This window comes from Equus quagga, chromosome 10, assembly GCF_021613505.1.
Source record: "Equus quagga isolate Etosha38 chromosome 10, UCLA_HA_Equagga_1.0, whole genome shotgun sequence".
Lineage (NCBI taxonomy): Eukaryota > Metazoa > Chordata > Mammalia > Perissodactyla > Equidae > Equus > Equus quagga.
The window spans coordinates 53,198,654-53,213,919 of record NC_060276.1 but is presented as its reverse complement, the minus strand read 5'-3'; positions in this window follow the sequence as shown (position 1 = coordinate 53,213,919).

Below are 15,266 nucleotides of genomic sequence, written 5' to 3'. Positions count from 1 at the left end.
CGCTATAGTATTAATGATACAGAGGGTGATGTGGATGGAATAACTTTGGAGAGAAGCTGCATAGAGTTGTTTCACATATTTTAATTTGATATATATGTTAGACATTCAAACAAGCATGAAAGTAGGCAATTAGATATATGAGTCTAGATGTAAGGAGCGAATTCCAGGTTAGAGATGTAGATTTGGGAGTCACCCATGGGACTCGTCAAGATCACAAAGGGACTAGGTAAAGACAGATAATGGAAAAGGTCATCCCAAGAATGGTTGATGTTTTTGATGTTCTGCACATATCTCCTTGGCACTTATCATTTTGGGCAAAATAGCTCAACTTCCAAGGGTCAGCACCTATGTACCTTTTTTTAGGATTATCTCTGGACACTAAAGGGCACTCTGTCCTTACACATAGAAATGTGATAGTTGTGAATTTTTAATGCCACTTACCCAGGAGTAGCTGATAACCTGTAAGAGCTGATAGAGAAATATGTTCATTTCCTTCACCCCTTATGTGAGATAACTACAAGGCATGCGTTCTACACTGCCTCTCATAGATCCCCAGTGGAATTAAGCTCCTCTAGCACACAATGGAAACTTGCTTGATAAATCACCCTACATTTTTCTTCTTTCCTTGTTTTATTTATTTACTGATATTTATTCAGGATCTGCTCCAGGGGAAAAAACGATGACACTGAAATACTGCAATATTTGGATGAGGAACAAATGAGGAGTAACCATCAAGATGGCTGAAAAGAAGTGGTTAGTGAGATAGAAGAACACTTTATCACCTGTGTTAGATGATACTGATAGGTCATGTAAGATGAGGACTGAGAGTGGCTGTTAGATTTATCATTATATAAGCCATTGATGAACTTGGAAAAAATGGTGGGGCAAAATTTTGATTGAAATGTGTTCAAGAGAATGAAAGAAGGAAATTTGAAGAAAGCAAGTCACCAACCACTTGTTCAAGTAGTTTTGCTGTAAGGAGGATGGGTAGAGAAATGGGTAGTAGCTACAGAAAGATGTGGAATCAAAAATATTTGTTTTACTTTTACTTTATTGAGGTCATATTGGCTTATAGCATTGTGTAAATTTCAGGTGTACATTATTATATCTCATTTTCTGTATAGACTGCATCGTGTTCACCACCAATAGTCTAACTTTAATCTGTCACCATATGTAGGTGTCTCTCTATCCTTTTCAGCCCCCCCACCTCTTTCTCCTCGGTAACCACTAATCAGTTCTCCTTATCTGTGTGTTTGTTTATCTTCCACACATGAGTGAAATCATACTCATGATTTCTTGTCTTTCTTTGTATGACTTATTTTGCTTAGCATAATATCCTCAGGTATTTTGATGGACCCAAGGTCCATTAATGTTGTTGCAAATGGTGCAATTCTGTCTTTTTTATGGCTGAGTAGTATTCAGTTGTATATATACCATTTCTTCTTTATCCATTCATCTGTTGATGGACACTTGGGTTGCTTCCACAACTTGGCTATTGTGAATAATGCTGCAATGAACATAGGGATGCATAAATTTCTTTGAATTGTTGATTTCATGTTCTTTGGATGAATGTCCAGTGCTGGGATAGTTGGATCATATGGTATTTCAATTTTTAATTTTTTGAGAAATCTCCATACTGTTTTTAATACAAAATGCACCAGTTTGCATTCCTACCAGCAATGTACAAGTGTTCCCTTTTCTCCACATCCTCTCCAACACTTGTTATTGCTTATCTTATTAATTATAACCATTCTGATGGATGTGAGGTGATATCTCATTGTAGTTTTGATTTGCATTTATCTGATAATTAATGATGTCAAACATCTTTTCATGTTCCTGATGGCCATCTGCATATCTTCTTTGAAAAAATGTCTGTTCACATCTTCTGCCTGTTTTTTGATCAGGTTTTTCATTTTTTGTTGTTGTTGAGTTCTTTATATAGTTTGGAAATTAACCCCTTGTTGGATGAATGATTTTCAAATATTTTCTCCCAGTTGGTGAACTGTCTTTTCTTTTTTTTTTTCCTTTGGCTGTGCAGAAGCTTTTTAATCTGATGTAGTCCCATTTGCTTGTTTTTTCTTTTGTTTCCTTTGCCTGAAAAGACATGGTGTTTAAAAAGATACTGCTAAGACTGATCTCAAAGAATGTACTGCCTATATTTTCTTCTAAGAGTTTTATGGTTTCAGGTCTTACATTCAAGTCTTTAATCCAATTTGAGCTAATTTTTGTGTATGGTGCAAGATGACGGTCTGCTTTCATTCTTTTTCATGTGGCTGTCCAGTTTTCCCAATGCTATTTATTGAAGAGACTTTCCTTTCTCCATTGTATGTTCTTGGCTCTTTTGTCAAAGATTAGGCGCCCATAAATGTGTGGTTTTATTTCTGGGCTCTCAATTCTGTTCCATTGTCATGTGTGTCTATTTTTCTGCAAGAAACATGCTGTTTTGATTACTATAGCCTTGTAGTATTTTTAGATCACAGAATTAAAATGTTTTCATACTAACAAGAATGATCCAGTAGAGAGGGAAGTTTTGATGACTAAAGAAAGTGGAAAAATTGTTAGAGTGATATTCTCAGGTAGTTTAGTCTAGATGAGCCAGAGGGCACAGAGTAGTTGGCCTTAGAAAGGAGCACAGAAAAGTTACTCACAGTAATGCAAGAGAAAGCAGAGTATATTGGAATAGATGCAGGTAAGTTGTGTGGTGACACAAGCATAAAGGTCTGAAAATTATCTTCAGAGTGCAAGATGGTTTGCCTGGAAAATGATACAGTTGGCTCTAGTGATCAATTCCATCTCCCAGGAGGTTGGGCTGCATCTGAACTCAGCTTCATAAGTGAGTGTGGCTTTCTTTCCCATTTTCCAATCAAGTAGGAAAGGCTGCACCTTTTCTCTGGTCCTCAAGATACCAGGCAATTCACTTTCCAAGATAGCTCTTCCAAACAGCTTTCACCTAAGCTCAGACATCCTGACACTCAAATAGTCTGATTATCCTCCCCAAAATAAAATTGCTCTCATGCGTGCTGCTGTATAACATATTACCACTAACTGAGCAGCTTAAAAGAACGCTATTTATTATCTCACAGTCCTTTAGGTTGAAAGTCTGTGTGGGAGCAGATGGGTTGATGGGTTTTCTGCTTAGGGTCTTACAAGGCCAAAAGCAAGGTGTCAGTTTATCTGAAGGCGCTGGGGAAGAATTCCCTTCCACGCTCATTCAGGTTGTTGGAAGAATTCAGTTAGTTTTAGCTGTAAGACTGAGATCCTTGTTTGCTTGCTGGGGGCTAGACGTGGCTCTTAGAGGTTGTTCTCAGGTATGTTCTGTGTGATGCTCTCCATCATCAGTACTAGCAATAGAATATCTCTCTTGAGTTAAGTCTTTCTCAGGCTGCTTCCAATCTCTCTGCATCTTCTCCTCGCTTTTGAAAATGGCCAGAAAGCTCTTGGCTTTTAAAGAGCTCACGTGATTATGTTAGGCCCACCTAGATACTCTTTCTTAAAGTCAAATGATTAGTGAACTTAATTACATCTGCAAAATCTTTTTGCCATGTAACATAACATAATCACGGGACTGATATCAGGGAACAAATGTCATTCTACCTATCACAGTCCATCTTCTGCTTCCTATGCTTTATGTCACTTTTATGTGAAAAATATATCTGATCCATCCAAAATTCCCCAAATTTTCATTTCATTATAGTATCAACTCAAGTCCAAAATTTCATCATTTACATCTAAGTCTTACTGTCTCATCAACTGAAGTTGAAAATCTCGTATAGCTTCTCTTAGCTATAAAGAGAAGCAGAATACACTACCCCAAAATATCTCACTTTGGCATAAGGATTATTTTGACCTGAAGGCAATTGAGAAGAAGGAGCTACAAAAGCACTTACCCTCTCCTCCTAAAGCAGGACATAAATTAAAAAATGTATCCCTCCTCCCCTCTCTACCGGGAAGGACAAAGGTTAACCCCCAATATAATTTTAGACTCATTAATGGAGAAGATACAGACTTATATCTGCCTAACAAACTTTACTTTTACTTGCATGGCTTTTTCTGGTTACTTCCCCATAACTGGCCTCCCCATGTTACTGAGCCAGGTTCATTTTGCCCACCGCATGAAACATCAACCACTGAGACAACAAGTTTGAAGCAGAGAAAGGGTTTATTCACAAGGCAGCCAAGCAAGGAGACAGGACAAATCTCAAATACACCTCCCCAAAAATGAGGATTAGGGATACTTATGGAATAAAGGGGGCAGGGTGGTCTGAATTGGGGGGTAGACGATTGGAGGTAAGGAAAAGTGAGGTAGTTGATCATCTGTGTAAGTGTAGTCAAGCTTCATGGCTCTTCATAGGACACATGTTCACAAAATGGTTTCATTAGCATGATCTGAGGATGGAGATTTTGGCTCCCTGACATCAGGAGGTCACCTTTCCCACACCCATGCAGGCCCAGTTGTTGGGTTGATGATCACAACCAGTTTGAACCAGGGGTCAACTCTTAGTTCCTGAGAAACAACTCAAGCATCTGTTACCATGGTGACCCAAGTATCAGAAACCTTGTGGGCTTTGCATGAATTGCACTAGCTTTCACTCCATTAGACAAAAGGTTGGTCCTATATCTTTCTGAGATAATTCTTTCTCTATTTTTAGCTTTTGCTAAAATGCCTGAGGGACAATGCTCTTAAACTTCCTAGAGGCCCTCTGGTTTGATTGAGAGAACGTATGAGTCACACCCTTAATCTATTCCAAGAACCTTTGTGTGATGACTGAATATTTTGATCTTTTACTCTTTCTAATGTTTTAGTAAAAGGAGACAGAGCTTTTCCTTTACGCAATGTTCTCGGCAACCATTTCTTCCTTTTAGCATCTTACGTCATCTTGAGAGGCTGATAATTTTCAAAATCATCAGATGCTGATTCAGTTTTGTTTAACAGTTCTTCTATCAATTTATCTCTCTCCTTTCTCATGTTATTGTAAGCAGCCAGGAGAAACCAGGCAGAGCCTTCAACACTTTGCTCAGAAATCTCTTTAGCTATTTATCCAGGTTCATCACTCACAAGTTCTGCTTTCCACATAACTACAGGAAACCATTTTGTTAAACATTCTGCCACAATACAACGATCGTCTTCCTTCCTCCAGTTTCCAATTGGTTCCTCATTTCTTTCTGAACCTTCACCAGCAGTCTTTAATGTCATATTTGTATTAACATTTTAGGACAATATAAACATTCTCTCTTATGCCCATGAAAATTTTTCTAACCTTTCTCCATGTCCCAATTCCAAAACAACTCTCACATTTTTAACTGTTTTTTTATGACAGCAGCCCACTTCCAAATGCCAAAATCTGTATTAGTTTTTTATTGCTGCATTAATGAATGGCTACAAAATTCGTGGTTTAAAGCAATAACAATCTATTATCCTGGAATTTCTGTAAGTCAGAAATAAGAGCATTTACATCGCTGGATTTTCTGATCAGGGCGTCCCCAGGCTGAAATCAAGCTGTTTGCTAGGATGTGGTTCTCATCTGGGACTTGGTGCTTTCTTCTAATCTCCCTGTTTGTTGCTAGAATTCATTCTCTTGTGGTTGTAGAACCGTAGACCCCATTTTCTTGCTGTCTGTTGTTCAGGGCCCATTCTCTCCTCCTAGAGGCTTTTGCCAGTTCCTTGTCAGGTGAAACCCATAGGCAGTTCACAATATGAATACTTACTTTTTTTCAGGCCAGTTGAAGAATGTTTCTTTGAGTTTCTTTTCTGTGAACAGCCAGAGAAAACTCTACTTTTAAAGGGCTCACTTGCTTAGGTTAGGCGTACATAGGATAATCTCAACATATAACTTAACATAATTACAAGACATATGTCTCGTCATATTTACAGATTTCATTCATACTGGAAGAGGAGGGGCTTACATAAGGGTAATGATTACGAGGGGACGTTTTAGAATTCTGCCTACCACACCCTATAAAACTGGAGAGCAACCGTGAGGCAGGGTAACTACACTGGAATATAAATCCACTGTGTGTCTAATAGATTAGTTGGGCCTCAGCTTGCCTCTCCAGGAGGTGATGAAAGGACTGGGTAGGTCGTATATTTCTTCTAATATTCTTTTTGCTGAACATCATTTTTAAATTTCATCAAGAAAGCTTATTTCTTAACTTGTTTTGTGTGATATTGTTGGATTCAAAAGAAATTTAATAATATTTTATTTAGCATGATATATCCATAATATTGTCATTTCAACAGGCAATCAATGGAAATAATTATTAATGAGATATTTTATGTTCTGTTCTTCTTACTCAGTGTATATTTAGTGTGTATTGTGCACCTATTGAAGATCTCAATTTGAAATAACCACATTTTTAAAAAAGTAATTTTTCATGCTTGCTGGAGATATAATTGACATATAATATTGTGTAAGTTGAAGATGTACAATGTCATGATTTGATAAACATATATTGTGAGATGATAACCACAATAGGGTTAGTTAATATCTCCATTACCTTACATAAGTACCACATTTTTGTGTGTGTGTGTGTGGTGGGAACAGTTAAGATTTACTCTCTTAGCAACTTTCCAGTACATAATACAATATTGTTAATTGTAATCAACAGGCTGTCCATCAGATCCCCAGAACTTATTCATCTTGTAACTGGAAGTTTGTAACATTTGACCAATATCTCCCCATTTCTCCCAACCACCACCACTCTTGACAACCACCTCTCTACTATCTGTTTCCATGAGTTTGGCTTTTTTAAGATTCTACATTTAAGTAAGATCATAAAGTATTTGTCTTTCTCTGCCTGACTTGTTTCACTTAGCAAAATGCCTTCAGGGTCCATCCATGTTGTCCCACATGATAGGATTTCCTTCTTTTTTATGGCAGAATAATATTCCATCGTGTATGTATACTACATCTTCTTTGTCCATTCATCTGTTAATGGACATTTAGGTTGTTTTCAAGTATTGTCTATTGTAAATAATGCTACAATGAGCATGAGGTTGCAAATTTCTCTTTGAGATAGTGATTTCATTTTCTTTGGATATATCCAGAAGTGGGATTATTGGATCATATGATAGCTCTATTTTTAATTTTTTAAGAAACCTCCATATTATTTTCCTTAGTGTCTATACTGATTTACATTCCCACCAACAGTACACAAGGGTTCCCATTTCTCCACATTCTCACCAGCATTTATCTCTTGTCTTTTTGATAATAGGTATCTTAGGTGTGAGGTGATATCTTATTGTAGTTTTGATTTGAATTTCCATGATGGCTGGTGATATTGAGCATCTTTTTACGACCTATTAGGCATTTGTATGTCTTTAGAAAAATGTCTATTTACTTCCTTGGCTTGTTTTTCAATCACATTGTTTGATTTTTTTGCTATTGAGCTGTATGAGTTCCTTATATATTGTGAATATTAATCTCTTATCAGATAGATGGTTTCCAAATATTTTCTTCCATTCCATAGGTTACTTCTACATTTTGTTGGTTGTTCTTTTGTTGTGCAGAAGATTTTTAGTTTGATGTTGTCCCACTTGTTTATTTTTGCTTTTGTTTGTGATTGTGCTTTTTGTGCCATATCCAAAAAATCGTTGTCAAGAGCAATGTCAAGGAGCTTTTTCTCTATGTTTTCTTCTAGAAGTATCATGGTTTCAGGTTTTACATTGCCTTTAATCCATTTTAGGTTAACTTTTGTGAGTGGTGTAAGATAAAAATCCAATTTCATTCTTTTTCATGTGATTATCCATTTCTTCCAACACCATTTTTTGAAGAGACTATCTTTTTCTCACTGAGTATTCCTGGCTGCATTGTCAATTAGTAGTTGACCCTATGTGCATGGATCTTTTCTGGGCTCTCAGTTCTGTTTCAGTGGTGTATGTGTCTATTTTTGTGCCAGTACCATACTGTTTTGATTACTACAGCTTTGTAACATAGTTGAAATCAGTAAGTGTGATGCCTCCTGCTTTATTTTTCTTTGTCAGGCTTGCTTTGGCTATTTGGGGTGTTTTGAGGTTCCATATGAATTTTAAATTGTTTTTTTCTATTTTAGTAAGAAATGCCATTGGAATTTAGATAGGGATTGCATTGAATCTCTACATGGCTTAGAGTAGTATGGACGTTTTAACGATATTAATTCTTCTAATCCATAAATATGAGGTATCTTTCCATTAACTTATGTCTCTTTTAATTCCTTTCACCAAAGTCTTATAGTTATCAATGAACAAAGATGTCATTTGCTTGGTTAAATTTATGCCTATTTTATTGTTTTTGATGCTATTGTGAATGAGATTTTTCTTTATTTCTTTTTCATATATTTTGTTGTCAGTGTATAGAAACACAACTGATTTCTGTACACTGATTTTGTATCCTGCCACTTTACTGAAATTGTTGATTAGCTCTAAAACTTTATTCGTGGCATCTTTAGGATTTTCTACATATAAGATCATATCATCTGCAAAAAGATAATTTTACTTCCTCCTTTCCAATTTGGATGTCTTTTATTGATTTGTCTTGCTTAATTGCTCTAGCTAGGGTTTACCATACTATGTTGAATAGGAGTGGTGAAAGTGGGCACCTTTGTTTTGCTCCTGACCTTAGAGGAAAAGCTGTCCACTTTTCACAGTAGGGTATGTTAGCCCTGGGCTTGTCATATATACCATTTATTATGTTAAAGTAAGTTCCTTCTATACTCAATTTGTTTAGGGTTTTTATTATGAAAGAATGTTGAATTTTGTCAAATGTTTTTTCTGCATCTATTGAGATGATCATATTTTTATCTTTCATTCTATTAATATAGTATATTACATTTATCGATTTTCATATGTTGAACCGTCCTTGCAGTACAAGCAAAAATATCATTTGATCATGGTCTATGATCATTTTACTGTACTGTTGAACTTGGTTTGCGGGTATTTTGCTGAGAAGTTTTGCTTTAATATTCAACACTGATATTGGCCTGTATTTTTTTTCTTGTAGTATACTTATCTGGCCTTGGTATCAGGGTAATTCCGGCTTCATAAAATTAGTTTGGAAGTTTTCCCACCTTTTCAAATTGTGAAAGAGTTTGAGAAGCATTGGTAGTAATTCTTTAAATGTTTGGTAAAATTCACCAGTGAAACCATCTGATTCTGGGCTTTTCTTTGTTGGGAGTTTTTTTTTTTTGTCACTGATTTAATCTCCCTACTAATAATTAGTTTGCTCAGATTTTCTATTTACTTATGATTCAGTCTTGATAGGTTGCATGTTTCTAAAAATTATTTTTTTCTAGGATGTCAAATTTGTTGATATATACATGTTCGTAGTATTCTCTTATGATTCTTTGTATTTCTGTGGTATCAGTTCTAATGTTTACTTTCATTCTGATTGTATTTATTTGTCTTCTCTACTTTTTTCTTAGCCTAAATAAAGCTTTTCAATTTTGTTTCTTTTCAAAAAGATGAGCTCTTAGTTTCATTGAGTTTTCTATTGTTTTTCTGGTCTCAATTTCATTTATTTCTGCTCTGATCTCTATTTCCTCTCTTCTGCTAACTTTGGGCTTAGTTTGTTCTTCTTTTTGTATTTCCTGTAGTGTAAAGTTAGGGTGTTGATTTGAGATTTTTTTCTTAGTGTAGGTCCTTTATCTCTATCTGCAAACTTCCCTCAGAACTGCTTTTGCTGCTTCCCATTAGTTTTGTTATATTTTATTTCCATTTTCATTTGTTTCAGCATATTTTTTTGATTTCTCTTTTGATTTCTTCCTTTACTCATTGGTTGTTCAAATGTTTATTGTTTAATTTCCACATATTTGTGAATTTTTCAATTTTTACCCTGTTATTTATTTATTGGTTCATACCATTGTGGTTGCAAAAAATACTTGATATAATTTCAATTTCTTAAATTTGCTAAGCTTTGTTTTGTGTGAGCTAACATATTATCTATCCTGGAGAATATTCTGTGTGCACTTGAGAAGAATATATATTCTGCTTCTGTTGGATGGAATGTTCTTATATGTCTGTTAGGTCTATATGGTCTAAAGTATAGTCGAAATGCAATATTTCCTTATTGATTTTATGTCTGGGTGATTTATCCATTGCTGAAAGTTGGGTATTGGAGTCCCCTACTATCATCGTATTATGTATTTATCACTTTAGATCTGTTAATATTTGCTTAATATATTTAGGTACTCCAATGTTGGGTGCATATATATTTATGATAGTTATACCTTTTTGATGAATTGATGACTTTATCATTATATAATAGCCTTCTTTTCCCTTACTACAGCTTTTTGACTTCAAATCTATTTTGTCTGATATAAGTATGACTATCCCCGCTCTCTTTTGGTTTTCATTTGCATGGCATAATTTTTTCTATCCCTTCACTTTGAACTGTGTGTCCATAAATATGAATTGAGTCTCTTGTAGACAGCATATAGTTGAGACTTATTTTTGTTATCCATTCAGCTAATCTATATCTTTTGTTTTGATAATTTAATTAAGTAATATTTAAAGTAATCATTGATAGGTAAGGACTTACTAACGTCATCTTTTTTCCAGATCTTTGTAGTTCTCTTATTCCTTTCTTCCTCTCTTGTTATCTTCCTTTGTGAATTGATGATTTCCTGTAGTTGTATGCTTGATTCCCACTCCTTATCCTGTATGTATCTACTGTAGGTTCTTGTTTTGTGGATACCCTGAGGCTTACATAAAACATCTTATAGATATAACAGTCTGTTTTATGCTTATAACAATTTGTCATACAAAAACTCTACTTTTTTACTCTCCCTCCAACCTTTTATGTTTTTTAATGTTACAATTTACCTCTTTTTATATTGTGTGTCCAGTAACAAATTATTGTAGCTATAGTTATTTATAATACTAAGTTTGTTAACATACATATTAAAAGGTTAACACAGCATCATATTACAGTATTATTGTAGTCTACATTTGACTGTATACTTTTTCCAATGTATTTCGATGGTATGCCTACTCCATACTTCCCACTTTCTTCCTGCTAATGTTGCTTATTAGCATCCTTTCATTTTAGTGTGAAGATCTCCTTTTAGCATTTCTTTTAAGGCAGGTCTAGTTTTGATGAACTCCCAAAGCTTTTGTTTCTCATGTAAAGTCTTTATCTCTGCTTCATTTTTGAAGGATAATTTTACTGGGTAAAGTATTGTTGGTTGGCAGGTTTTTCTCTTTCAATACTCTAAATATATTATTCCACTCTCTACCAGTCTTCAAGGTGTCTGCTGAAAAATCCACTGATAGCCTTAAGGGGGTACCCATGTATGAGAGAATTTTTTTCTCTTGCTTCTTTTAAAATTCTCTCTTTTTCTTTGATTCTAGACACTTTTATTAAAATGTTTCTTGGAGAAGATCATTTTGGATTGAAATTTTCGGGCAACCTACTACCTAAATGAACTTGGATACCTAAATGTCTTCCAAGGTTTGGGAAGTTCTCGGCCATTATTTCTTTAAATAAAATTTTTACTCCCTTCTCCCTCTCTTCTCCTTCTGGGACTTCAATAATCAAAGATTGTTTCTCTTAAGTCATAGTTCACATAGGCTTTTTTCATTCTTTTTCCTTTGTTCTCCTCTGACTGGGTAATTTCAAAGGTCTTGTCTTCTACTTCCCAGATTTTTCTGCGTGATCTATTTTGATGTTGATGTTCTCTGTTGCATTTTTCATTTTGTTCGTTGCATTCTTCAGCTCCAGAATTTTTGTTTTATTATTTTTTATAATTTATAATTCTCTCTTAAACTTCTTATTTTGTTTATGTATTATTTCACTTATTTTATTAAATAGTCCTTTTGTGTTTTCTTGTAACTCACAGAACTTCCTTAAAACAGCTATTTTGAATTCTTTATCAGGTAAATCACAGATCTCAGTTTTGGGGTATTAGGTACTAGAAAATTATTGTGATGGTGTCATGTTTCTTTGATTTTTTGTTCTTCTAAATCTTGTGTTGCTGTCTACACATTTGAATTAGGAGTCACCTCTTCCAGTCTTTATTGACTCTCTTCAGGAGAGAAATACCTTCTGTCGGTCCTACTATGGATTATGATGCTATCTCAGACCTTTATGATGGGTATGCCTACTCCATACTTCCTACTTTCTCTTATGGAAGAATTCTTAAGCTTTTGTGCCTTCCCTTAATCCTGTAAAACAAGACTAGGCGCTGATGGTATCCCTTATGCTTTCTCTAGGGTGGTGCTGAATGCTCTAATTTGTAGTTTCTCCCAGGCCTGCAGGTTCACTCCAGCTTTATGCACATGCTCATTAGCCATCTGCCAAAGCTCTCTTTGCCACTGTTGGGAACAAATACAGAACATTTCACATGGTCAGAGTGTGTGTAGGTTGAAGTCTGTGGAGCCCTGAGGTGCGCATGGACCAATTGGGGGGATCTGCAGGTGAGATATCCCGGGTAGCTCATGTTTAGGCTCTTCAGTGGAGCCTGTGTTGCAATCGATAGGATCCACATCTCTTTGACATGTTCCATCCTGAGCCCTGGCTACTGTTCTCCCAGCAGCTCACTGCTTCTGAATCATGAAGCTCAAAACTCAGTACTCTGGATGGTGTGAAAGGAATGGGCCTCATTGACAGCATCTTGCACAGCTGGGGAAGCTGGGCACTCACACGCTCTTACTTTCTACTGCAAAAGAAATCATGGGCTGAGAAAGGCTCTCTTGGCACTGAGCTGTGCTGCCTTGGGGAAGAGGTGAAGCATGTAAAGTCAAACTATTCCTCTTACCCTCTTCAATGATCCAATCTCAGGAATTTTGCTCCAACAGTGTGCTAGAACTTCTCCACTGAACTCCTGGAATTCCACACTGTTTTTTTCATCTATGAGTGGTTGTGAAAATAAGTATTCTTTGAGGGAAAGATGGTAAAAAACTTCTGTTCTGACATTTTGATGACATCACTCTTTGATATTGTTGAATTAATTCTGAGCCTATAAGTGACAACTGTGAAGAGTTGCAGACCAGTTTGGTAGATATGATGGAAGGGACTGAAAGTTTCTTCTTTTTTTTTCTTGAGATATAATTGACATGTAACATTATGTTAGTTTAAGTGTACAATATAATGATTCAATATTTGTATATGTTGCATAGTGATCACCACAATAAGCCAAGTTAACATCCATCACCACACATAGTTACCACTTTTTTCTTGTGATTAGAACTTTTAACATTTACTCTCTTAGCAACTTTCAAATATAAAATAGAGTATTATGAACTATAGTCACCATGTAGAACATTACATCCCCATGGTTTATTTATTTTATAACCCAAAGTTTCTACCGTTTGGCCACTTTCATTTATTTTGCCCAACTCCCACCCCATGAAAGTTCTCTTCTTAGTGCTTCTGCTTTCTATTGAAATAAGAGGCAAGAGAGTTAACTGAGAGTGAGAACAAGGTCAGGTGTCGAAGATATGAGGTGAGAGAAGAGACTGTGAAATAGTCCCTAGCAAGTAAGAGAGAGTATCGGTCTGGAAAGTGTAATCATATGGCTGGGCAGTAGTAGGAGCACAATCGAGGTCATCAGTGGTTGTGTATTTAAAGCAAATCCAGTCAGCTCAGTGTGTTTCTCCTCATACCGGGCCAACCAGGGGATAAGAAGGACATTCCTGTCATTGATCCTCTGAATAGATACAAATATAATAATGCTTTTCAATGGCTTCCCATGGCTTTTAGAAGGAAGGCAGAATCTTATAATGTGACACAAAAAAGCCTTCATGTTCTAACTCTTGCCCACTGTTCTTGTTTCATCTCATACCACATTCATCTTTGTTCCTATAAGCTAAACTCATGTGGAGGTTATTTCTTATCTTCAAACTTAGTCCACTGCATCCCTCTTCAGAACTTTTGCGTATGTTTCTTCTCCATGGAATGTTCATGCTTCTACCCTTATCCTAATAAATGCATAGTCATCCTTCAGAATGGAGCTAAAATAGAACTTTCTCTCTAAAGCCTTTTCTGACCATTCCTAGGTTAGATAAAGCCTTCCTGTTATAAGTTTTTATGGCATATTTTTTTACAATGTAAGCTCAGCGTAGTCAGGGATCCTGACTGCCACATTCCTATACCAAATACTTAATAAATGTTATTTGAATGAACTCTTTTTCTGAGTTCTGTTTCATATATGATCTGTGATCCGTGAGACTAATTGAATATTTTGTAGCAACTTTTTAAATTACAAGTAGATTCAATTCTAACCACAGAATTTCTAAAAAGTAAAAAAAAAAAAAAAAAGTGGAGAGTTTGCATTTGGAACAAAACTGTCTACAATCTGGAGTGAGTGGGTGTGGAAAAAGGAAAATATATGCTGGATTTTGGGCTAAAATATAAAATTAGCTCCAATAACAAAGCTATTTTAATCAAATTAGGAACATAAGAAAATTATATTTTGGGTTTTGCAAACCATTGTGAATTGTATAATCATACCTGCATTATCGGAAAGTGTCACATCCATTGATGTTAATTCTAGGACGGAAACAAATATTGATCATTGTAGCATATATTTATAGCCTTTCATTTTTCAGAAAATAGAAGTTGAATTTAATTATCTCAGAATTTGCATGATTTTGCTGACTTTATATGACGTTGTGTAAAATAAAGTTTACAAAAAATTATACTTTACTGTCACATAAAGTTAACTAGAATTTTCAAGTTCTATCTCCTAGTTTCAGGCAAAATCAGTTCACAATCATAATAACACATTAGTTTAATATTTTATTTAGAAGAATATATGCTATTAATAACAATTTTTAAGTACCAAGAAAAATATGTGCATAGCTTCTGGAAAACTCTACGTTCCTTTCTGAGATAGTAACTGATAAACTAAGAAGGAGAGTTGACTATCTTGAAGTTCATTCTCTGTCTTAAAGGTTAAAGTATATAAAGCACAAAACATTCATATTGTTAATTGTAAAATAACTACGACTGAGTACAGAAATAATCATTCACCTTCTCACTGTTATTGAAGTGTTGGGAAGTTGGAAAGGAAATATTTGCTGATGGAAATAAATTTAAAAAGATAGAGGATGACAAACTTTAAAGGGATGATAGAGTCAATAGTGTTCACAAGTGAATTCTCTTTCTATCACTGATTTGTCCATCTGTCACTTCCACTGAACTGTGAGCTGCTTAACAATTTCTCTGCATCTGACAATCCTTGGTCTATAGTAGCTTCTAAATATTTCTTGCAGTGACCTTTCCCAAGTTTCCACATAATCAGAAGCAGAGATTCTTGTGTTTCCTCACCACTTCTGTCCCTTCTCAATCAAA